This window comes from Hemitrygon akajei, chromosome 5, assembly GCF_048418815.1.
Source record: "Hemitrygon akajei chromosome 5, sHemAka1.3, whole genome shotgun sequence".
NCBI lineage: Eukaryota > Metazoa > Chordata > Chondrichthyes > Myliobatiformes > Dasyatidae > Hemitrygon > Hemitrygon akajei.
Genome location: NC_133128.1, coordinates 154,237,216 through 154,261,558, shown reverse-complemented (window position 1 = coordinate 154,261,558; position 24,343 = coordinate 154,237,216). Strand labels below are relative to the sequence as shown.

At 39.7% G+C, this 24,343-nt stretch overlaps 1 protein-coding gene across 7 annotated transcripts in view; it reads right to left on the bottom strand.

Moving 5' to 3' along the window:
- The window catches only part of LOC140728345 (serine/threonine-protein phosphatase 6 regulatory ankyrin repeat subunit C-like), a 165,237-nt gene that overhangs the window by 114,347 nt on the left and 26,547 nt on the right, over window positions 1-24,343 (bottom strand). Inside the window, exon 1 of one of the 7 annotated variants that reach the window (XM_073046940.1) lies at window positions 14,453-14,499. The exons of the other annotated variants lie outside the window; for them this stretch is intronic. The gene's annotated coding sequence lies outside the window, so the exon portion shown is untranslated. Of the gene's footprint in view, window positions 1-14,452; window positions 14,500-24,343 lie in introns of those variants that run through there. 7 annotated transcript variants of the gene reach the window in all.

Genomic DNA, 24,343 nt, shown 5'->3' with positions numbered 1-24,343 from the left:
GATTCCCGTCATTTACTTGGGACACTGTGTTGCTTATTTGGGGCAGGGGACTGTTGCCAAACAGTTTAATCTAGCATCAGTTGTGTGCACTTGCATGGCCATTGCACAGACACTACACAATGCTTAGAGCAAACAGTTTTTAAATAGCATCAGTTGCATGTGTTGTGTTCAAAAAGCAGTGGTTTGTGTCACTGATAGTTGGTAAGAAATAAGCCATAAGACAGTTCAGTACGGTTTTGTTTACTATGTTTGCAAGCATTCAGACTTTGAGATGCCAGCAATAGCTGAGAGTGAAACCTAAATGATTTCTAACTTCTTCAACAAGTTAGAAACTACATAGAATTAAGGTATCAACAACGACCCTTGAAGTTACAATTAATATAAAGATCTGGAGGACACAATTCAAAAGGATTATACGAAGCCAGTCTATACTAGGTTTCTGCAATGATTTTGTTCATCTACAGTCAATTTAAAGAGTATGACAGCGTAGATTAATTCCTTTATCAATAGCTATAAGGAACTAACACTTGTTTGATAGTACTATAGTTGTGTTGATAGTATTCTAATTTGTAATTCAGTTAAAATGGTAGTTTGCCCTTTTTTATATCTTTTTAACTATTTCCATGAAAATTTGGTTAATTGGGGCAGCTGCTTACTTGAGCCAAACTGAGGTGTCCCAATTAACCGGAATACACTATTTAAAATTTTTATTTCTTAAAATAGTTCAACTCGCAGACTGATCTAAGTAATTTCCATAATTAATGCAACCATTAGAACACAAGAGTGAACATTTAAACGTTAGTTTTATTTGTCACATGTATATCAAAACAGCAAAATATACAATGAAATGCATTTTTTACATCAACAATCAACACAGTCTGAGGTTTGTGCTGGGGGCAGCCCATAAGTGCCACCATGCTTCTAGTGCCAACACAGCAGTCCAGAACTTACTAATCTGAATCTATAAATCTTTGAAATGTAAGTGGAAACCCACACAGTCATAGGGAGGACAGACAAACTCCATACAGGCAGCAGTGGGAACTGAACCCCAATTTTACAACTGGCGCTGTAAAGGTTACATTAATTACTAGGCCACCGTGCTGCCCATGTTCACTTTTTAAAACAAAAAATGTAAATGCAGAGTATATACTATTCTAATTTTTTTTAAATTTTTTTTATTAGTTTTTCAAAACATTTTACAAAATTAAAAACCCCAAATCCCAATGAGGAGCATTAATACAGTGCAAGATTAAGCATACAATAACAATATGCTACAAAGGAAGAGAATTTAACAAAAAAAGCACCTAAATTAAAGACAAGTGAGCTTAGCGTCCTCCCCAAGCCCCACAACACAAGAAAAAAACAACAACAACTCCAGACCAACCACCACACAGTATAAAGAGTACAAGTCCGGACAGTCAAACTCCCAGACTGTGAATACACTTAGCAACAGAGGATAATAATGCCTACTACCAGAAAAAAAAGGGAGCTGAAAGCAAGGGACCGAAAAGAAAAAGAAAAGGAAACAAAAACCCTAGTCAAGAGGAAGGTTATGAAAGTACTCGATAAAAGGTCCCCAGACCTTATGGATCTTTAGATCCGAATTAAGAACCGATTGAATAGCTAAGGCAGATTTAGTAGGTGATCTGGTAACAGAGGACGATCGGTCCAGTTTAGGATCCAACCAACAGTTGAAATCACCACCCAATATAAGAGAGTATGAGTTTAAGTCTGGTAGTGAGGAAAAAAACCGTTCAAAAAAGTTAACATCATCAAAGTTGGGGGCATACAGGTTTGCTAGTGCAACTTTAGTGTTATATAGTTTACCAGAAACAATAATAAAATGGCCATTTGTATTAGATATTTTATTATGGAGTTCAAAAGGAATATTTGAATTAATAAGAATGGAAACTAGCTTTAGCGGCAAAGGATGAATGAAAATGCTGACCCGCCCACTTTGACAGAAGCCGGGAGTTATCAAAACAACGAATATGAGTTTCTTGAAGGAAAGCAATGTCAGCTTTGAGTTGCCTGATATGTGAGAATACCTTCCTCCTTTTAACAGGGTGGTTCAGTCCCTTTACATTCCAGCTCACGAATTTAAGTGCACTAGCCATTATCAATTACTAATGCATAAAAGGCAGCAGGCATATAAAAAGCCAAGCAGTACAATAGCAGTCTGGGAGCAGAGATGTAAACATAGATTCGTAAGGTCAAAATATAAAAACATGTCCTAAGCAATAAAGAGATGTTGGAACTGGAAAACTCACCCCACCCGCACAACCCAAAACTAGACGGCTACCAAAACAAGTAGCTAGCTCTACCAAAAAAATTAACCCAAATACAACTTCCAGATCTGTGTCATTAACAACATTTCCGTATAAATATTATAGCAAATAATAACTAGTTTATGCACTAGAAAACATAACTACAGATTAGAACACCTTCTGCAGAAATATACAACTTAATACAGAGAAAATCGGAAGAAAACCAAAACTAACCTACCCGCGAAACATTATAGAAGAATAAAGTAAGAGAAAGGGGAAAAAAAAGGTAAGAAGGAAAAAGAAAAAAAAGAGGAAGGGGAAAGTTATAAATTCAAGACGAGTGTTTATCAACCATTTACAGAGAAGGGAGAAAAAAATTCAGAGATTAGAAAAAAGGGGCGAAGAAAAGAAAAAGATAAAATAAATAAATATTTAAAACAAAGGAAAAATAGATCAGCAGTTGAACTGTGAACCGACAAACAGGGAGGCCTTCACTAAAGACTTCGAACCTCCAAAACAAGTTAGAATTAGTTGCAGAACTCTAGGTAAAGTTATACAAGAATAAAAATAGATTACACACACACCAAATCCCGGGAGAGATTGTCAACGGCCCTTAAAGTTTCAATGAATAATGTCCGAGTGATTCAAGTGAATTCCGAGTCCAGAGAAAGTAATTTTACTACGAGGAGTACTTATCCACCATTTTATGAGGTCCGATCAGATTCCGAAGATGGCTGGATAGCCGGAAGACTTGCCACAAACGCTTCAGCTTCCTTCGCTGATTTGAACCACTTATATTTCCCGGTATTAAGCTTGATTCGTAGATCAGCAGGGTTACGAAGGGAAGGTTTGAAACCACGATCAAAAAGCACTTTCATTGCACCTTTAAACTCAGCGCGCATCTTTAAGGTCTGGAAGCAAAATCTTCCACAAAGCGAATGGTTGTATCCTTGAAGGGAAGCGACCCCCTGCGACGCGCCTCTACGATCAGACTGTGTTTTACCTGGTATTGATGGAAACACAAGATTACTGGTCGCAGGCGGGAGCCCAGAATTCCGGGGGGAACGTAAACTCTGTGTGCCCATTCGAGCTCGGGCGGCTTCGGAAGCAAATCTTTCCCGAATAACTCACAGAGAAACTCGGCGAAAAACTTCACGGTTGATCCCTTTTCAGTCGCCTCTGGTAATCCCAGAATTCTGATGTTACAGCGTCTGCTATGATTTTCGAGATCCACCATTTTGGAAAGAAGTTTGTTAGATTTTTCCTCTAAGCTGGAACAGAGAGTCTCCAAGTATCGAACACGACTTTCTAAATCTTCAGAAGTCGAATCGATGCGAGATAAATGTTCAGCATGTTTGTCCACTTTGTCGTTGATCCAATCCAGTTTGTCTTCTAACTGTTTGACAGCGGTTTTAAATTCCTTTAAGATTTCGTCTCGGAGCTTTCCAAGCGCAACCAGCGTCTCGTCCGACGGGGTCATGGTTTCTTTTCCCCCGGGTTTAGAACTCTTGCAGAAGTCCCCAGCGGTTTTAAATTCCTTTAAGATTTCGTCTCGGAGCCTTCCAAGCGCCACTATAGTCTCGTCCGACAGGGTCATCGCTTCTTTTCTCCCGGATTTAGAACTCTTGCTAGACATTGTAAATTAGATATATTCACAGGCAAGTAAGAGATACCAAAATAATTCCTAACTAAGGTTTAAAAAATGGAGACATTTAGTGCAAAGGTAGCGACAGTAACGGAACAAAAGTTCGGAGCTGCTAAACAATCGCCATCTTACCGGAAGTCCCCTAATTTATATATTTTAAATAGAAGCACTGCAATGAATCTTCAAATATTTCATGGGCATTAATGACAAATTTTCATGACAGATGTCACTTTCTATAAAAACAGCTCACCAACCTAATGGTATTAGTTATTTGAAAGTGCACATTTACTGAAAGTCTGCAATTTGGCTTATTCCCAGTTATGCCACATTTTCTACTATTATGACCAACCACACAAAAGCATGACAGAGTGAATTTCTTTCCCAATAATATACATGTCTATTACATTGCTAATATAATACAGAAATTGTATTATATTACAAGGACCATAAATTATTCATTTTTGAGTGTAAGTGGTAGTACTAATACAATGAAATAGATCAAATCACTATAGATAACAATCTCGATATCCTGCATTGATGATTCCTAACTAGGTAGGTTGGTGAGTATAACAGATGTAAGGCAGCTGCAGAAGGATATGGAAAAGTGTAAAAGAAGAGGATTTCCTTTCATTAAAAAACTTATAGTTGTAATGTCATATCAAAAGATAACAATAAATCATAACTGTAATATTTCTTCTCTCAGAACTTTTCCTTATAAGGTAATGTTACCAGCTTTAGTCAAATAAATAGAGCTCAATAACAAAATAAAAAATGTAATCTTCTACTTATTCAGAATATTATTTTCAGAACTGAGCTTTACTTTTATCCTGAAAGTCATTGGGAAAAAGTGAACCAAGAACAATTTAGAGCCTGTCTGAATGGAACAAAAAAGAGCTACACCAGTGGTACTCTGCCGACGACGAATACCCAACATATGAGCACCTGACGGATGCCAAGTTTTAATTTCTACAGTAATAACAACTATTTATTTGCAGAATTCATTAATTCAAAGGTAATTTACTTGCCAGAAGGTAAACTTGTGAAAAACGGGTCAAATAGGGTGAAAATAGGGGTGTTTTAGGATGTTAGGTCAACATTGGGTCAGTTTGAACACTGATTTTCTTGAACCCTGATTTAGCGTGACCCCGCTTTTCTCGTGATGACATTTTATGGACCCAAACGATCACGTTATAACAGGGTTTAACTGTAATATAAAGAATACAATTCCTAGAGTTATTAATTGAAATATAAAAATCACATTAGTTTTTCTATTACAATTTTTGAAAAACAATAATGGAATACTAATATTTCTCGATGGTGGAAAAAAAAGTTGCTTGGAGAATGCAAGGATGAGTGGGACAAGGAACAGGGAATAAGGGCACTGGTGGTGGCAGTGTCAGGAATGAACATCCACTCACATCACAGCTGGTGTTCAAGGCAAGCCAGGAGGTTTACTTTTACAAGATCAGTAGGATGGGGATCAGACATCAATTAGCTGCTACCTCTTAATAACTTATTGAGTAGTCAATATAACACTTACCAGTAATAAGTGCATTCACTTATGGGGAGTCCCTAGTTCTTGATTGCTCTGTAAAAATTGTGTCCAAATAATCAAAACTACCCAGGTTTTGTAATATACGCATGGTGAATACCCTTAGAGAACACATTATCCCTTTTCCTTTATCTTAGGAATTAATTCTGACTAAAAGGGTATTTTTTAAAAATTTAGGTACTTGCATTCATGTAGCTTTTAAGACTTTTTTGTTTAATTGAGATTTTTGGGATTTTGGAATGTACTATTTATACATTAAAACTAAAAGGGAAATACAAAGTTCCTTCTTATTATTGATATATATTATGTACTGTCTTGAGATTCATCTTCTTACAGGCAGCCACAATACAAAGAAACCCATTAGAACCCACTAAAACAAAAGAAGACTGTCAAACACCCAATGTGCAGAAATACAACAATTGTGCAAACAATAAAAATAAGCAAAGCACATTCAGAACTGAAGTTCACTGAAGTGAGTCAACAGCCATGAAGCCAGTCACAGCCAATCCAGGAGCCCATTTGTTGCAGGCCATAGTCTTAGTTCAATGCAGAGACAAGTAAACTTCACAGAGCAACAAGCTGAACGTCAGCCCATCCCTCAGCTCCAGCCCCAACACCCTGACCTTTTCAATCTAGCCTAGCGCTTAAAACTGGCCGAACAGTGGGTCATTCCTCACTCTCGGGCCCAGGACATGCCACCACAACTCTGCTTTGCCTTGGTCCTGGTGCTTCAAATCATTTCCAAGTCTACACCAACAGCCAAACATTGGCTCATACCCACTCTTGAGCCTGGGCCCCACAGGCTCGATCCAGCCTGTACACACCACACTACATCCATCCTGCATTTTCAAGGCTTCAAATTACACCACAAAAATGGCAGGACATACAGGTGGTTCAAAAGCTTGACTCCAAAAGGGAAGTTAAAGGCTTTTAATTGCATTGATCAATTGAGGAAAAAAAGTGTGAATAATGAAGTAATTAATGGTTGATTTTACTGCCAAGAAGACTTTGCTATGCTTCACCATCACCATCTTAAACTGGAAGATGTATTCATTTGTAAATAGAAAAAAAATTGTAAGAAGTGCATTCAAAAAGTACCATGTGCTTTTATACAGTTTCAGCTGTGGTCCAACCTAACCTAAAATCAAATATGCAAAGATCATTTTAAAATTTCCCACCATTAAAGAATTAATATGCTTTTGTATAATTTCGTCCATTTTAGCTACAACTCAGGTGCAATCTTTTAAAGCTCTTCCTGCAATTTAGGAAGGTACTTATTTTCTTAATTTGCATACGTTTCTTCCTCCTCTGCTCTTCAATAACATAACAAACTGTGGACCATGCCTTTTAATTGCTTCTTTATAATCTTTAACTCTGAGTCTTATTGTTCATGTAGCACAATAAAAGGGGGCACATCTTTTATGTTGTCCCCAATAATTATTATTAATAAATATGCCTACCCAATTTCTTTTCCTTCACTTTATTTTCCAAATCATCCAGTGTTTAATTCTTAGACCTCCGAACAAGAATCTCAAGATTCAAGCTTTAGACAAACATTAGAAACTAGTTGAATACTAGTGGGTAAACTACTGCAAATATGTTAGTCAGAAGCACTCCTAAGAATGGCCACCCTAGTCCAAAGAAGTCTCATTTCACTTTAATTACAGATTAGACTAGTAATCATCTATATTACACTTTTACAGAGATAATACATATTACACATGCATGAAAATTAGAACAACTGATTACTGAAAATAACATTATTTAGGATTCTATATTGAAGAGAGAGATTGGGGGAAGTGCTTTTTGACCAAATCTGTACATTTTCAACTCAGCCATACATTATCAACAAAAATATCTCAGCAAGCTTCACAGCGTGGGTCTATATGGTGATGTTTGCTTATGCACATTTATCAATTCCATCATTGCTTCATTTAAGAGAATGAAAGACTCGCTGACTAAGACCACAATGGAATTACAAGGTTAAAATGATTAATTGAAGGAAAGCCAAGTTCAATGAAATGAAAATGGATTTGGATCAGGTAAACTGGAAACTAAAGTTAGCAAACAAAACTATAACTGAAGAATGGAATGGCTATAATAAAAAGATGGTTCAGATATAGCTGAAATGCACTACCAGAGAACAACCAAAGGGTGCTTCCAAAGTATTAGTGCAGGAGAAGATAGCTGAAGCACTAAATACATTAAAAATTGATAGTACTGATATATTAGAAAAGCTGTCTGACCGGCTGAGATATACATGGATTTTGAGGGAAGCGTGGAAGAAAATTGCAGGGGGTTCATCAACAAAGGCAAAAGCATAAAAGCAGTAAAGTTCTGATGAACCTTTATAAACCATTAGCCCTAAATTGAATATTACTTTCAACTTTAATTGCTATATTGAAAGGAAGGATGTGGGAAACAAAGAAACAGAGAAGAGCCAGTGGATGAGGGACTAAAATTACAAGGACAAATTTGAGAGGCTGTGCCTGTTTGCTTTAAAGACTGAGAGACTGTTTCAAAATATACACACAATGGGAAGAATGGATAGCAGGAGGCTGTAGCCATCGATAGACAGATCAAGGATAAGAGGTCAGATGTATAAAACTTTGGTTAGGCCACACAAAGTATTGTGTGCAATTCTGGTCACCTTATTACAGAAAGGAAAGGGTGTAGAATAAATATACCAGGATCCTGCTTGGATTAGAGGGTGTGCGCTAAGGAGAGCCTAGACAAACTTGTGTTTAATTCTCTTTTGTCTGTATGTGATCCATTTCACTCCTTTCCTATGAATTTAACGATATTTTTTAAATTTAGAGATACTGCAAGGAACAAGCCCTTCCAGCCCAACAAGTCGCTTTGCCGAGCAACTCACCAATTTAACCCTAGCCTAATCACAGGAAAATTTACAATGATCAATTAAGAAAACAAGAGCACTCAGAGGAAGCCCATGCCAGAAATGAACTCTGAACTCAGAGCCCTGAGCTCTGAACTCTACAGCCTGAAGTTGTAATAGTGCCATGCTAACTGCCACACTACTGTGGCACCCTATATGTCCTTAAATGTCATTATCACATCTGCTTCCACCTCTTACCCCTGCAGCCACTTTCAGGCACCTCCTGGTCACTCTGAACGAAAAACTTTTCCCACTCTCCACCGCAACCACTCCCCCCCCCCCCCCCACCATCATTTACTTTAAATGCATGCACTTGACATTTCTGTTCTAACTTCAGGACATCATATTGGTAGAAATATTTTGAGCTTTGGAAGATGTGTCCAATAAATTTTGTTCTTTTCTCTTTTCCTGCTGTGCTGCAAACTTCTCAATTTCAAATAGCTATCAAATTCCTTTTGAATGTGCTGTACTTTCAAGCTGTTCTTCTTAGGCAGTCCCACTGGGATTAAGAATGACTTGCTTCCATTCCAAGTGTGGGCTCGGAGATAACTGACAAAGCCAATGTGTAAACCAGCAACCCTACCAAAGGTTGCATGGGTGGATTGCAGTTTACTTTGATCCTCTGTGTGAACCTATTACATAACCTGAAATTCTCAATACCATTCCTGATGTTCCCTCTCCAGATTAAGCAGTTATGGATGACAGATCCCCATGAATCAGGAGGGAATGGCAATTTAACCACCCCCTCCCCATCCTCCTACCCCCAAGGGTTTGTTTATCCTTCTTGTGAATTTGGCAGATTTTGCAAAGACAGCATTGCTGAAATCTCCAGTGACTTGAAGGCATTTGCTGCAGCTCTCAAAAACATATAGGAGGTCAGAAATCACTGCTGCCCGCTATGCAAGGAGTGTTGTGCCATGCTGAAGCCTCAACTTTCCTCAAAGACAAAAATGTTTGCCTTCACTGAGAGTTGACTCCTGAGATACAGCAAGTGGCCTACATATTCTACTTACCATCCTGGCAGGGGCAGAAAGGTGGAGGACCTTTATCCTATAACTGTTGAGCACAAGGCCAATCCTCTAGTGTTTCAACCAATTTGCCAAAGTCAGTTGTGGAGCCATAGTCTCATACAGCATGGTAGATGGCACTGACTCCACACCAACTATCAAGCATTCATTTAATTATTCTCCCTACCTTCCAGTTCTATCACTCACTTGGGACAATTTACATTAATCTATAAACCTACACATCTTTAGGATAAGAGACAAAATCAAAATGAGATACCACAGGGAAAATGTGCAAACTCCACACAGACATCACCAAAGGTCAGATTAGATCCAAATAATTGGAGCAGTGAAGCAGCAACTCTGCCAGATGCACCACTACGCCACCAAGAACTGCTTCTGAGCAACCACAAATTCAAGTGTCACCTGCATACTGTGTGGTCAAATGCCGAAATCTGAAATTGAATGGTTTCCTAGTAATTCTGAGAAAAATGTCTTTGTGTCGTTGCACCTCAACTTCAACGATTACAGCAACACACACAAAATGCTGGTGGAACGCAGCAGGCCAGGCAGCATCTATAGGAAGAAGCACTATCGACGTTTTGGGCCGAGACCCTTCGTTAGGACTAACTGAAAGAAAAGATAGTAAGAGATTTGAAAGTAGGAGGGGGAGGGGGAAATCTGAAACGATAGGGGAAGACAGGAGGGGGAGGGGTAAAGCTAAGAGCTGGAAAAGGGAAAGGATCATGGGATGGGAGGCCGAGGGAGAAAGAAAGGGGGAGGGAAGCACCAGAGGGAGATGGAGAACAGGCAAGGAGTGATGGGCAGAGAGAGAAAAAAAGGAGGGAAATAAATAAATCAGGGATGGGGTAAGAAGGGGAGGAGGGGCATTAACAGAAGTTAGAGAAGTCAATGTTCATGCCATCAGGTTGGAGGCTATCCAGCCGGTATATAAGGTGTTGTTCCTCCAACCTGAGTGTGGCTTCATCTTGACAGTAGAGGAGGCCATGAATAGACATATCAGAATGGGAATGGGACGTGGAATTAAAATGTGTGGCCACTGGGAGATCCTGCTTTCTCTGGCGGACAACGCATAGGTGTTTAGTGAAACGGTTTCCCAGTCTGCATCGGGTCTCACCAATATATAAAATATATAAAAGGCCACACCAGGAGCACCGGATGCAGTATACCACACTGGATGACTCACAGGTGAAGTGTTGCCTCACCTGGAAGGACTGTCTGGGGCCCTGAGTGGTGGTGAGGGAGGAAGGGCAGGTGTAGCACTTGTTCCGTTTACAAGGATAAGTGCCAGGAGGGTGATCGGTGGAAAGGGATGGGGGGAACGAGTCGCGTAGGGAGCGATCCCTGCAGAAAGCAGAAAGGGGGGAGGGGAAGATGTGCTTGGTGGTGGGATCCCGTTGAAGGTGGCGAAAGTTACGGAGAATGATACGTTGGACCCGGAGGCTGGTGGGGTGGTGGGTGAGGACAAGGGGAGCCCTATTCCAAGTGAGGTGGCAGGTGGACGGGTTGAGAGCAGATGTGCGTGAAATAGGAGAGATGTGTTTGAGAGCAGAATTGATGGTGGAGGAAGGGAAGCCCCTTTGTTTAGAAAAGGAAGACATCTCCTTCATCCTGGAATGAAAAGCCTCATCCTGAGAGCAGATGCAGCAGAGACAGAGGAATTGCGAGAAGGGGATGGCATTTTTGCAAGAGACAGGGTGGGAAGAGGAATAGTCCAGGTAGCTGTGAGAGTCAGTAGGCTTATAGTAGATATCAGTAGATAAGCCGTCTCCAGAGATGGTGATGGAAAGATCAAGAAAGGGGAGGGAGGTGTCAGAAATGGACCAGGTAAATTTGAGGGCAGAGTGAAAGTTGGAGGCAAAGTTAATGAAGTCAATGAGCTCAGCATGCTTGCAGGAGGCAGCGCCAATGCAGTCGTCAATGTAGCGAAGGAAAAACAGGGGGCAACGGATACCCGTATAGGCTTGGAACATGGACTGTTCCACAAAGCCAACAAAAAGGCAGGCATAGCTGGGACCCATACGGGTGCCCATGGCTACACCTTTGGTTTGGAAAAAGGGGGAGGAGGCAAAGGAGAAATTATTAAGAGTAAGGACTAATTCCGCTAGACGGAGGAGAATGGTGGTAGAGGCCAACTGGTTAGGTCTGGAATCCAAAAAGATTGCGGAGAGCTTTGAGACCTTCTTGGTGGGGGATGGAGGTATATAAGGACTGGACGTCCATGGTGAAAATAAGGCGGTGGGGGCCAGGGAACTTAACATCATTGAAAAAATTCAAAGCGTGAGAAGTGTCACGAACATAGGCGGGAAGGGATTGAACAAGGGGGGATAAAACAGTGTCAAGGTATGTAGAAATGAGTTCTGTGGGGCAGAAGCAAGCTGAGACAATGGGTCTACATGGACAGGCAGGTTTATGGATCTTGGGTAGGAGGTAGAAATGGGAAGTGTGGGGTGTGGTAACTATGAGGTTGGTGGCAGTGGTGGGAGATAACCAGAGCTGATTGTGATGGTGTGGGAGACAGTGGCCTGGTGCTCCTTAAGTGGGGTCATGATCGAGGGGTAAATAGGAGGAGATATCAGTGAGTTGTCACTGTGCCTCAGCAAGGTAGAGGTCAATACGCCAGACCACAACAGCGGCCCCCTTATCAGTGGGTTTTATAGTTTGGTTGGGATTGGTGCGGAGGGAGTGGAGAGCAATGCATTCGGAAGGAGTGAGGTTGGAATTGGAACAAGCTGTGGTGAAGTTGAGACAGTTGACGTTCCGTCGGCAGTTAGCAATAAAGAGATCCAGAGCAGGCAGTAGACCAGAGCGGGGTGTCCATGAAGAGGAGGAGGGTTGAAGACAGGAGAAGGTGGGGGTGGGAGAGTCCTTGCCGAAGAAGTAGGCTCGAAGACGGAGCTGGTGGAAGAAGAGTTCAGCGTCATGGCGTACGCGGAACTCACTGAGGTGTGGGCGAAGGGGGACAAAGGTGAGGCCCTTACTGAGGACAGAGCACTCTGCCTCAGAGAGTTGAAGGTTGGAGGTGATGGTAAAGACAAGAACAAGAACAGACAAGATTTGGGACAATGAAGCAGGATGGTACTGATCTCCAATAAGTGCTGTGAATTGTCATGTTATATACCCATTGCTTATTAACATGCTGTGATAAAGCAAAGTCAAGCAGAATTTCTATGAGCAGCTGAATTTAAGGAGGGTATTCCACAGATCCCCTCCAGCCTATCACTCCTACTGACTGATGTGGCCAAAGTTGTAAAGGCTTTGTACAGTAACTAGTGCACTTGCTGCACGTTAATAGTTGTAACACAGTGAAGATTACGTCCACTGTGACTACAAGTGATCAGAATCCACTCTTCAAATTAGAGTGCAGCACTTCAAAGCCAAACAACACATCACAAAAATTTGAATGGAAAATGGAAGCATCACCTCGAATCACTCTGAAATCAACGACACATTCAGGAACTTTTACTCCCAACTTTACACCTCTGAATCCCCAAATGATAAAATATTGGGCGAGAATTTTTTAAATAGCTTCAATATCCCTATGCCCTCTCCTGATCTCAAAATGAGACTGAATGAGCCAATATCATTAGAGGAAATATCCTCAGCCATCTCGTCACTGCAGACTGGTAAATCTCCAGGACCCAATGGGGTTCCTGTAGAATTCTTTAAATTATTTTCGTCATTGCTCTTACCTCAACTAACCTTGGTTTTATCTGATTCGTTTAAACAAGGTAAACTGCCAGCATCATTTAATGAGGCATGCATCATTCTTCTAGCGGGGAGAGGCAAAGATCCAACAGAGTGCTCCTCATACAGGCCAATCTCTCTGTTAAATGTTGATGTCAAAATCTTAGCTAAAGTTCTGGCCCATAGATTGGAGAACATACTACCCTCTTATTTACGAAGACCAAACCGATTTTGTCAAAAACCACCTCCCTTTTTTAACATATGCCGTCTTTTAAATATCTTATACTCACCTTCAGTTGGGATTCCTGAATGTATTATCTCCTTAGACGTAGGGAAAGCGTTTGATCGTGTGAAATGGAATTACCTCTTTGCTGTTTTAGAAAAAATTGATTTTGGACTAAGTTTCATCATGTGGATTGAACTGTTATATTTGTGTCCCACTGCCTCGGTTTTGATCAATTCTCAGCAATCCCAACCTTTCAATCTGGCCACACAGCCACAGGCGATTGCATTCCACAGTTGTGCAGATCCGACAGGGATTTGGGGGGGGGGGGGGGGGGGGAGAAGGGGAGTTGAGCACAAAGTCTCCCTTTATGCTGACGATCTTTTTTTTTTATATCAAACCCAATCACCTCCTTACCCCCCACATTCTCACTCCTTAACAAATTTAGCCTGTTTTCAGGCTATAAACTTAATTTACACAGGAGCGAACTTTTTCCAATAAATGGAGAAGCACAAGCGTCAGAGTTCCAAAACCTTCCTTTTAAGGTAGTGAATAACCAATTTACTTACCTTGGTGTCACAGTAACAAGGAATTAAATGCATTTTTTTGGAGAAAATTTCACTAATTTGTTAAATCATACAAAGCAGAACCTAGCACAGTGGTCACCCCATCCATGTCCCTGATGAGCCAAATTAATGTTGTCAAAATGAACATCCTTCCTAAATTCTTATACTTTTTTCAATCCATACCAATTTTCATTCCTAAAGTCTTCTTTGACTTGCTAGACTCAGTCATATCATCCTACTTATAGAAGGGCAAGTGTCCCCGATTGAATAAAGTCCATCTTCAAAAATCTAAAAGTGTTGGGGGCATGGCTCTGACCAATTTCCGCTTATATTACTGGGCAGCTAACATACACTATCTCATCTTTTGGTCTCATTTCCACAACCAATCTGACTACCCAAAATGGGTGGCAATAGAGCTGAACTCTATTAAGAATTTCTCTATTTCCTATGCTACATAATCATCTCTTCCAGCCTTCTATACATGATCCAACATTTCAAGACTGGTATAGAAAGGGCATCAGCCGCTTTAAAGATTTTTTATAGACAACTGCTTTGCATCATTTAAACAATTATCTGCAAAGTTTAACTTACCCAACACTCATTTCTTCAGATATTTCAAATTAGACATTTTATCAGCCCTTTGTTATCAAACTTCCCTGAGGCATCTGACACAAACGTCGCTGATATGTTTCTCTGCATGAATCCATTGCACAAAGGTCTAATATCTACTACTTGTGACAAGCTAGCGGTTCTGAGGCGAGCACCCCCCCCCCCGACAAAATTAAAACTGCCTGGGAGCAGGATTTAAATTTTTCACTGTCAGACAATGTATGGGATTCAGTTCTCAAGTTAGTTAACTCAACCTGTTTATGTGCCCGCCACTGCCTGTTACAGTTCAAGGTCGTACACAAGGCCCATTATGTCTAAAACCAAATTATCTCACATTTACCCAGATGTTAATCCCTGCTGCAACAAATGCAAAAGGCTTCCCTTATTCACATGCACTGGACATGCCCTAGCTTGGAAAAATACTGGATAGATGTTTTCCAAACTCTATCCCAAATACTTAATTACCTTTCATTGCTCTTTTTGGCACCTCTGGAGAGGGGGACACGCACCTAAGTCCGACCAAACATTGTATACTATGCTTAGGACATCACGTCCAGTCTATACCTTGAGAAGATCCATTATTCAACTCTCAATTCGGACATGAAGTTCCAAAAGGTGTGGGGGCACTTTCTTGAATACTTTCAGAATTCCCAGCCAAACTAAAGGTTCATCCCTTCTTCCTTTCCTCTGCACATAACTCCCTGACTTTCAGCATTCTCTGGTAAAATTCTACGAACTCAGACATGTAAACATACAACAGTTTATGTGTTAGGAAAACACACCTTCTCTATACCAATGGAGCTCTGCGGGGATAAAGGTTCTGTTTAACCCTTTTTGCTAATGCAATGATGGCTTGGAGATGGGAATTAGGAGGGGTAGGTCGGGGCAAGGAGGCAACCAAAGCATGATTGTACTATGGGTGCATTTCTTTCATAGATGTGAATAGTTCATTTGTTATGTACTGCACAAACCTCCTTTGTACTATGCTTTCTTGATTTAAAGAACCAATAAAAATATTGCTGAGAAAAAGAATTAGAGCGCAGCAATTCGACCACTGGGAAGACAGCTGGGAACACAATGGCTTTTCCTCTGGCAGAGAGCAAGGAAATTCCTTTGCAATTATTACAGTTGAACTTAATACCTTTCATGAAGACTATCATGATCATAGTACACAGAATTTTTTTTATATATGCACACTATAAACATTAGCTCCATAACAGCAGGTGAAGCATGATATTAAGCAATGGGTATAGAATGGAACCAATCTTAGCAAAGACTAGTGTCAAACAAGGGTGCATTCATGTCTCATGTCTCTATCTCTTGCTGTATTGCTGCATATTACTTCAACCAAATTCCTCAGAATTACTTGGAAATTGATCAGCTTATGGCAACAACACTGATCACCAAATTTTAGATATGTCTTTGCATTCCCAGATGTGGATAATTAGACTGAATATGCAACAAAAGCTCTTTTCAACTCAGTTTTAGAACTTGAGCAATGATAACTTCTGCTTCCAAGACATTGTTAATATTTTTGGTAGAGATGTGTGATTTTGATGTCTTGTCAGTCAGAGGTGGCAGCAAAGGTCGCCTGAATACATTAATGTGGTAGGGAGTCCAGGCCACTCACATCAAAGATATAGCTGTGGTCAAGATAGTCTACAAAGTGTTCATAATAGAGAGTAGTTTTTCACTTTTCCATCTACAGTATATTCCACCCCATTCTTAGTTCTCACTAGAGTGAAGCTATGGAAGTCTAGAAAGTAAACAGTGAAGAACCTCATTCTCAAGTGACTGAGGAGAACTTTCTTTTCCCTTGAGTAACAGCACAACCTTTGATCCAGGAATGCCTTATATTTGCTGGTAATTAACTACTTGCTCTCCTGATCATTGTCAACACATGAGACTCAATTCTCTTTGCCAAGATTTTTTAGCAAATGTCAACTATAGCAGACTTCACAATAGTCTTCAGAATGCTGTAGGATCCACAAACAGGGTTGTCTATGAAGCAATGTTGCAGAGATCTGACACTAATTGTCTACCGTACCTTGACATTTCAGTCTGTGCCTTCTCCACTATTCTAATGAGGCCCATTGTGATATTGAAGAACAGCACCACATCTTCTGTCAGGGTACATTTCAGTCTTTCAGACCTGGCTCTCAAGTCTACAATTTCATATAATAGGCCTGCTCTATATCAGAAGTAGCCAGGTGCACGGCAGTTTATCCAACCAGATTTCACACCTCTTGCATGTTCCTTTGTTGGTTCTCTAACTGCACTCACGAACATATCAACCAACTGGCTTTATTGTAGCATGTCAGATACATTGTTCTTGGTAGAAAAGTCAAGAATCTCTTTGCAGGTACAAATTTAATTGTTCTAAAGTTCTGGGGGATAAACTTCAGAGAAACTCAGACATCCTCCAACTTGAAACCAATTAATCCTAACCTCTCCTCAAATTCTGTTTAAGGGCTTTAACCCAAAGTATTAACGCAAGTTGTCTTTTTATGATGCTGAGTGATCTGCTGAGTACTACCCTTAATGTTAAAACTGAAACAGTTGAGTCTTGAATTAGTAAAGCAGTAATTATTTAATTGGCATGAGTACGCAGCAGCAAACCATAAGCTTCAAACCTCATATTAGCAGAACAATATTAAAACACATGTTATAAAATAAGATTCAAGGAAAAGGAGATTTTGATTAACTGTAACAGATCTGCTTATATCTAAAATGCTTTTCACAATTTTCTGCAGTAAAATTAATTAGCAGGAGAATTTTCAACAACAGTATAGTACCTCATAAAAGGAATTTGAATTCAAGTAATTAAATATGGAACTCAAAAAAAATCTATTACTAAATTTTGACCATGACCCAATTTAATTGAGGTAACAGCTTATCTGGTTATTGACTGAGGTACTTTAGAATGAAATCTGTAACACAACATTTTACCTAGCCTGGACTACATGCAACTCCAAATCCACATGCTATCCAGGTTGCCACCTTGTGCAAGTTATAACAGTTCAGGGGAGAGAAAAGATGGACAAAAAAAGTTAGCAATATTTAATATCATCCACACCTAATAAATTAATAAATTAAAAGATAACTTGTTTCTGCAATTAATTCCAATAGAGTTTTAACAAAGATTTTTGCTGGACAAAAATAGTTGCATTACACTTTACAGAATGTTGGTCAAAATAAAAAGAACTTTTTTTATTGCCACCCTACTAGCTACTTCTGTTCTCATCAGTTATGTGATTAGATTCCATGAGCTTATAGGAGGACAACTTGAAAAGACCATACACCATAGATTATAATCCAAATCAAAATGATTCATAATATACTCATTTTAATCCAGGGTTACAGTAGTGCTGTAAACTATATTCATCTAATACAATGAGGGTGCTTTCTTAAACTCTTGGAAGTAAAATTTCTTTAAAGTTTAAGATGAAATGTCATGTTCACAATGCTGTTCTTTTTTTTCAAATTAGTCTTTTTTCATGCAGTTGCTTTACCATAGAATAGAATAATAATACAGAATGTTACATACAAGACATTCCAATCTTATACATTGGCTATGAAAAAATACAGAACAGTCGGCCCTCCTTATCTGCGGGGGATTGGTTCTGGGACACCCTGCAGATACCAAAAAACTCGGATGCTCAAGTCCCTTATATAAAATGGCATAGTATTTGCATATAACCTACACACATCCTCAATTATACTTCAAATCATCTCTAGGTTACTTATAATACCTAATACAAAGGAAATGCTATGTAAATAGTTGTTATACTGTATTGTTTAGGGAATAATGACAAGAAAAAAGAAGTCAGTATAGAAGCAACCATCGTAGTTCTTCTAGGAACGCTGATGCCGCCTCGGCATCAGCCGATCCCGATTCTCTTGTGATCCTGAGGCTGTAGCACTTTACATAGCTAGCCAGCCAGCCATGCCTTGCTAGCCTTAAACTCCTTGCTCTCGCTCACAACACAAGTAGCAAATGAATGAGACACGAGGCGAACAATGCTCAAACAATGAGTAATACTTCTAATCATCTCTAGATTACAGTACTTATACAGTCAGCCCTCCTTATCCACGGATTCCACCAACCACGAATCGGGAAAACCCGCAAGTTCTCTCCCCAGCACTCATTGTTTGAGCATGAACAATACAGTATAACAACTATTTACATAGCATTTACATTGTATTAGGTACTATAAGTAATCTAGAAATGACTTAAAAGTACAGGCAGTCCCCGATTCCTGAGTCCGTCAGTAAGTCAGATTTGAAATCAGAACAGGTACATCGGGTATTATTTAACATCAGTTAGTCAAAGGTTTTTCTTATATATAGTACATATTTTACCTTTCTATGCATATAAAACACTTACGAAACATACGTATTTCAATAATTAAATCACTGCGTTGCTTAGTAATAATTGTAGTTTTCCTCAGGGCAGGGCCTTTCACATGCTCCATTAAATTTGTTCCGATCATTGACTGACTGTAGCCTAACGCTCTTCCATTGACTGATGGCGTTTCACCTCTTTCCAAACACTATTATTTCCACCTTATTTTCAATCGTGATCGTGATTATTTTCGTGAACAGAAACACTGCAGATTCAGAGCTGCACCGCCGGGTCCTAATGTCCACCGCACTGGGACATGTTAAATAAAGTGCGGGGTTCCACTGGGTCCTAAAGACCACCACACTAAGACAAGTTAAATAAGGGACTTGAGCATCCGAGTTTTTTGGTATCTGCGGGGGGTCTCGGAACCAATCCCCCGCGGATAAGGAGGGCTGACTGTAATACCTAATACAATGGGAATGCTATGTAAATAGTTGTTACACTGTATTGGTTAGGGAATAAGGATGCTTTGGAGGAGGTTCAATAATACTAAGGTCAGGATCTGTGGAGGTTGAGGGCTGAGGACCACTTCGGCAAGTGACATGCCACGTTTCAAAAGATCTATGATTTCTACTTTCTCGGCGAGAGATAGCACTCTTAGCCTTTGAGGAATTGCTTTGACCACTTAATTGCTCTTTAGGTGCCATTTTTTCCAGAGAAACAAAGTAGCGACCGAACGAGTGCTGGAGAGAGAACTTCCAGGTTTGCCCGATTCGCGGTTGGTTTAATCCACGCCATCCAGAATCCATGGATAAGGAGGGTCGACTGTACCGACACACATCATACACTTGGTGTTAAATTAATTTATAAGACTACAATTCATCATTATCACAAGTAAAACATGCATACCACTTTAATTTATATGATAAATATCATAATCACACTACGGAAATTGCACCAGGGACACTGGTGTAAAATAAAAATAGGGACAGCATCACAAAACAGGCAAATGGCTAATATTAAAAAAATAGAATGAATAAAAATACCATCCACTTGGCTAAATATCATATACAAGAATAATGCTAGAAAGTTCATGCAAATTTTCAATGTAAAAATGGATATAATACACAATAAATTTCAAATGAGCTTCAACGATGTCCTGGAAGACCACTGATAAAGATCAGAACAAGTATAGTCATGAGACAAGGAGATATGTGGTTAACAAATGGTCTAAGACAATTAAATGGCTGACATGAAGTCACAAGTGCTGTTCCCCCAAGGGAATATCTATTTATTTAAACAAGTCATCTGGATATGAATCAAATGTAAGGCATTAAGTTTTCAGGATACCAAATTTGGGACAGTTAGTAGAGAGCAAGATTACTTCAGAATCAAAACAGTGAAAAAAATTTTTTACAGATGTTTGTAATTTAGCTGAACACAAAATTAAGATTAAAAAATGAAAAGGGAAAAATGTTATGAGAATCGAGGAGATAAGAAACTTAAAGTTGCCAACTCAAGGAAGAAATGTTAATCCAAATATAATACAAAAAACTGCAGAAGAGTTATACCTACTGAAAAATAAAAGGAAGCACTAAAACTCAGCACTACAAGCCAGTCCAGCAAAGTCCATAATAATGCTCTGGAGATTAAACATCACTGTTCATTTCTCATATACTTTAAATAATTTTACCTAGCACATTCTATAAACTATTACAAAATAAGCAAATGAGACTATAATATACATGCTTGAAATTGTCTGGGGAAGTACTGTTGCAGTCCATTATGAAATAAAAAAATAAGAAATGCCTTACTTTATTATCAGAGATACAGAATTCAAAAGCAAGGAAATTTCAGAGACATTAGTAAAACGTGACTAGTAAACGAGCAAAAAGTAACTGCTGGAAGAACTCAGTGGGTCAAGCAGTACCGGTGTAAGCAAAAGAACTGTCGACACTCAGCCTCATTCAAGGTACTACTACATCAAGGCTGGTGCTGGAATAGTGCATTTAATTTTAGAAACTCTAAAAAGAATGCCAGTGCCTTAGAGAGTATGAAGATACCTACTGGAAAGAAAGAAATAGAATCATGCAGCACAGAAACTAGCCCCTCATTCCACCATGTCTGTGCCAACCGATTCATACTTATCCCATTAACCAATAAATAGTCTGGAACCCATTACGCCTTAGTGTTTTAAGTGCTCGTCCAAATATTTTAAATGCTGCGAGAATGCCTCCACTACCTCTTTAGGCCATGTGCTGCAGGTTGAAAACATCCTCTGGATGAAAACAATGTTCTTCCTCAGATCCACACGAGATCTCTTACTTTTCACCTTAAGCCTATGCCTTCTAGCCTTGGATACATCCACCTGAGGTAAGAAGTTCATTCCCATCTACCTTACACATGTCCTTCATAATTTGGTATCTGTATCTGTTATTTGCTTAATTTCCTCTACTCCAAAGAAACCTAGCCAATCCAGTCTGTCCTCATAACTGAAACATCCCATTCCAAGGAACATCCTGGACAATCTCCTCCACACTTTTTCCAGTGCAATTATATCTTTCATATAGTGTAATGTCAACAAATTCACAGAATAATTCTGCTGTGCCTAAAACAATGTTAAATAAAGTTGCAACCATACTGAGCTGTACTTGTATTCTAGATTCAGGTTAATGAAGGAAAGCATTCATAAGCCTTCTTCTCCACCCAATCTACCTGTGCTGCCAACTTCAAGGCTCCATGGAACCTTCAATACTCTCTAGGGCCATAAAATTGATAGTTTATGTTCTAACCGCATTAGATATTCCAAAATACATTATCTCACATTTACCAGAATTTTATGTGCTATTGTGAGATGCAGCTTATCAACTGATCAAAAATCATTCTAAAGAATGCCTAAAGAATTTTCTCCTCATTATCAATGTTCCCAATTTTGTGTTAAAAACCAACTTACTAATCATACCTCTGACATTAATATCTAGGCTATTGATGTATATAACAAATGAAGGCACTGAACTTTACAGTACATACAACACTTGGTCCCAAACAACAGGCCCCAATGGTGTACCTGGTAGGGTACTGAAAATCTGTACCCACCATTTGGCTGCAGTGTCCAAAAGGATGCCATACCAGTTCCCAATAATTGAGTCTGCTCCACCATTCCATCGTGGCTGATATATTATCCCTCTTAATCCCATTCTACTACCTTCTCACCATAACCCTGAATCCTTTCATCTACTCACAACTAATCAACAAGCTTCAAAACCTGGGCTTCTATACCTCCTTCTACACATGAATCCTTGACTCCCTTATCGGGAGACAACAGTCAGTGTGGATCAGTAATAGCATCTCTTTACTGACAATCAACACAGGCATAACTTAATTGTACATTTACTCTGCTTGCCATCCCCCGTCACATTAGTTTAAAACCTCACACAAGCACAAGCAAACCTCAGTGCCAAATATTAGACTCACTGCAGTTTAACTGCAACCTGTCCAGCTTATACAGGTCCTATCTACCCCATAAATGTTCCCACTGTTCTAAAAATCTAAAGATCTTCCTCCTAGACCATACCTTTTACCACACATTCATCTGACCCATCTTCCTATGCCTTTACTCAGTAGCACATGCATTGGAAGCAATCCAGAGATTACAACTTTCTCTTTAATTTGCAACCTAGCACCTAGAGCTCTTGTTGCAAGACCTCATCTCTTTTTCTACACTGAGCAAGTGGTTATTGTTGTGGCACCACTCATTCCAAAAAGCTGACTCATCACCACCTGTCTCTCATCCAACAACATAGTGTCATTAGCAAATCTGAAGCATTGGAGCTGTACTTAACCATGCTGTCATTATTTGAAAGTAATATGCAATGAACCATGCACTTATAACCATATAACAATTACAGCACGGAAACAGGCCATCTCAGCCCTTCTAGTCCACGCCGAGCGCTTGTACCCCTCAAACTTGTAATCAGAATTCTCAATGTTCCATTGCATGCCCTAGTGCCCAACCATTCATGGTATAAATCCTCCTCTGGTTTGACTTTCTGAAACCTCACATTTGCATTGAAATCTATTTGTCACTCCTTGGTTCAATCCCCCAAATAATCAAGATCCCTCTGTAATAACCCTCTTCACTATCAACAACTCCTCCTAATTTTGTGTTACCTGCAAACTTACTGATCAAGCCTTGTGCAATTGCATCCAAATTATTTATATAAATAATGAATAATGTGTCCCAAATCTGACCCCCACAGCACACTACTAATCACCAACTTCCATTCCAAGAAATAACCTCTTTAATCACTACCCTCTGCTTTCTGCCTCCAAGCCAATTTTGAATCCACCAAACTAGTGCTCCCTGCCTTCCAAGGTGTTATCATTTCAAATCAAGTCACTTTTATTGTCATTTCGTCCATAACTGCTGGTACAGTACATAGTAAAAATGAGACAACGTTTTTCAGGACCATGGTGTAACATGACATAGTAGAAAAACTAGACTGAACTACGTAAAAAAAACAACAGAGAAAGCTACACTAGACTACAGACCTACACAGGACTGTGTAAAGTGCACAAAAACAGTGCAGGCATTACAATAAATAATGAACAGGACAATAGGGCAAGGTGTCAGTCCAGGCTTCGGGTATTGAGGAGTCTGATAGCTTGGGGGAAGAAACTGTTACATAGTCTGGCCATGAGAGCCCGAATACTTCTGAGCCTTTTCCCAGATGGCAGGAGGGAGAAGAGATTGTATGAGGGGTGCATGGGGTCCTTCATAATGTTGTTTCCTTTGCGGATGCAGCGTGTAGTGTAAATGTCCGTGATGGCAGGAAGAGAGACCCCAATGATCTTCTCAGCTGACCTCACTATCCGCTGCAGGGTCTTGCAATCCGAGATGGTGCAATTTCCAAACCAGGTAGTGATGCAGCTGCACAGGATGCTCTCAATACAACCCCTGTAGAATGTGATGAGGATGGGGGGGTGGGAGATGGACCTTCCTCAGCCTTTGCAGAAAGTAGAGACGCTGCTAGGCTTTCTTTGATATGGAGCCAGTGTTGAGGGACCAGGTGAGATTCTCAGTCAGGTGAACACCAAGAAATTTGGTGCTCTTTACGATCTCTACCGAGGAGCCGTCGATGTTCAGCGGGGAGTGGTTGCTCTGTGCCCTCCTGAAGTCAACAACCATCTGTAATTCTAGAAATGAATCAAAAGAAAAACCACCGGCACCAGAAATTTGACTACTTAATTTTCCTATTCTTTTGTTAAGACATTCACATGGTGGCAAAATGACATATGCAATTCATGTACTTTTTACATATAACCCATAATGAATTATGTAAACAAACAAAAGATAGTTAATCACAAAATTACAATATTACTGAATTATATACACTACACTCTTCCTTGCTTAGCTACAAACTCAATATAGAATGTATCTCAACTCAAATATGTAACATACTGCTCACTAGTCATCTTACACAGTATATCATATAATACAACTACTATATAGACCACAACATAGGGAA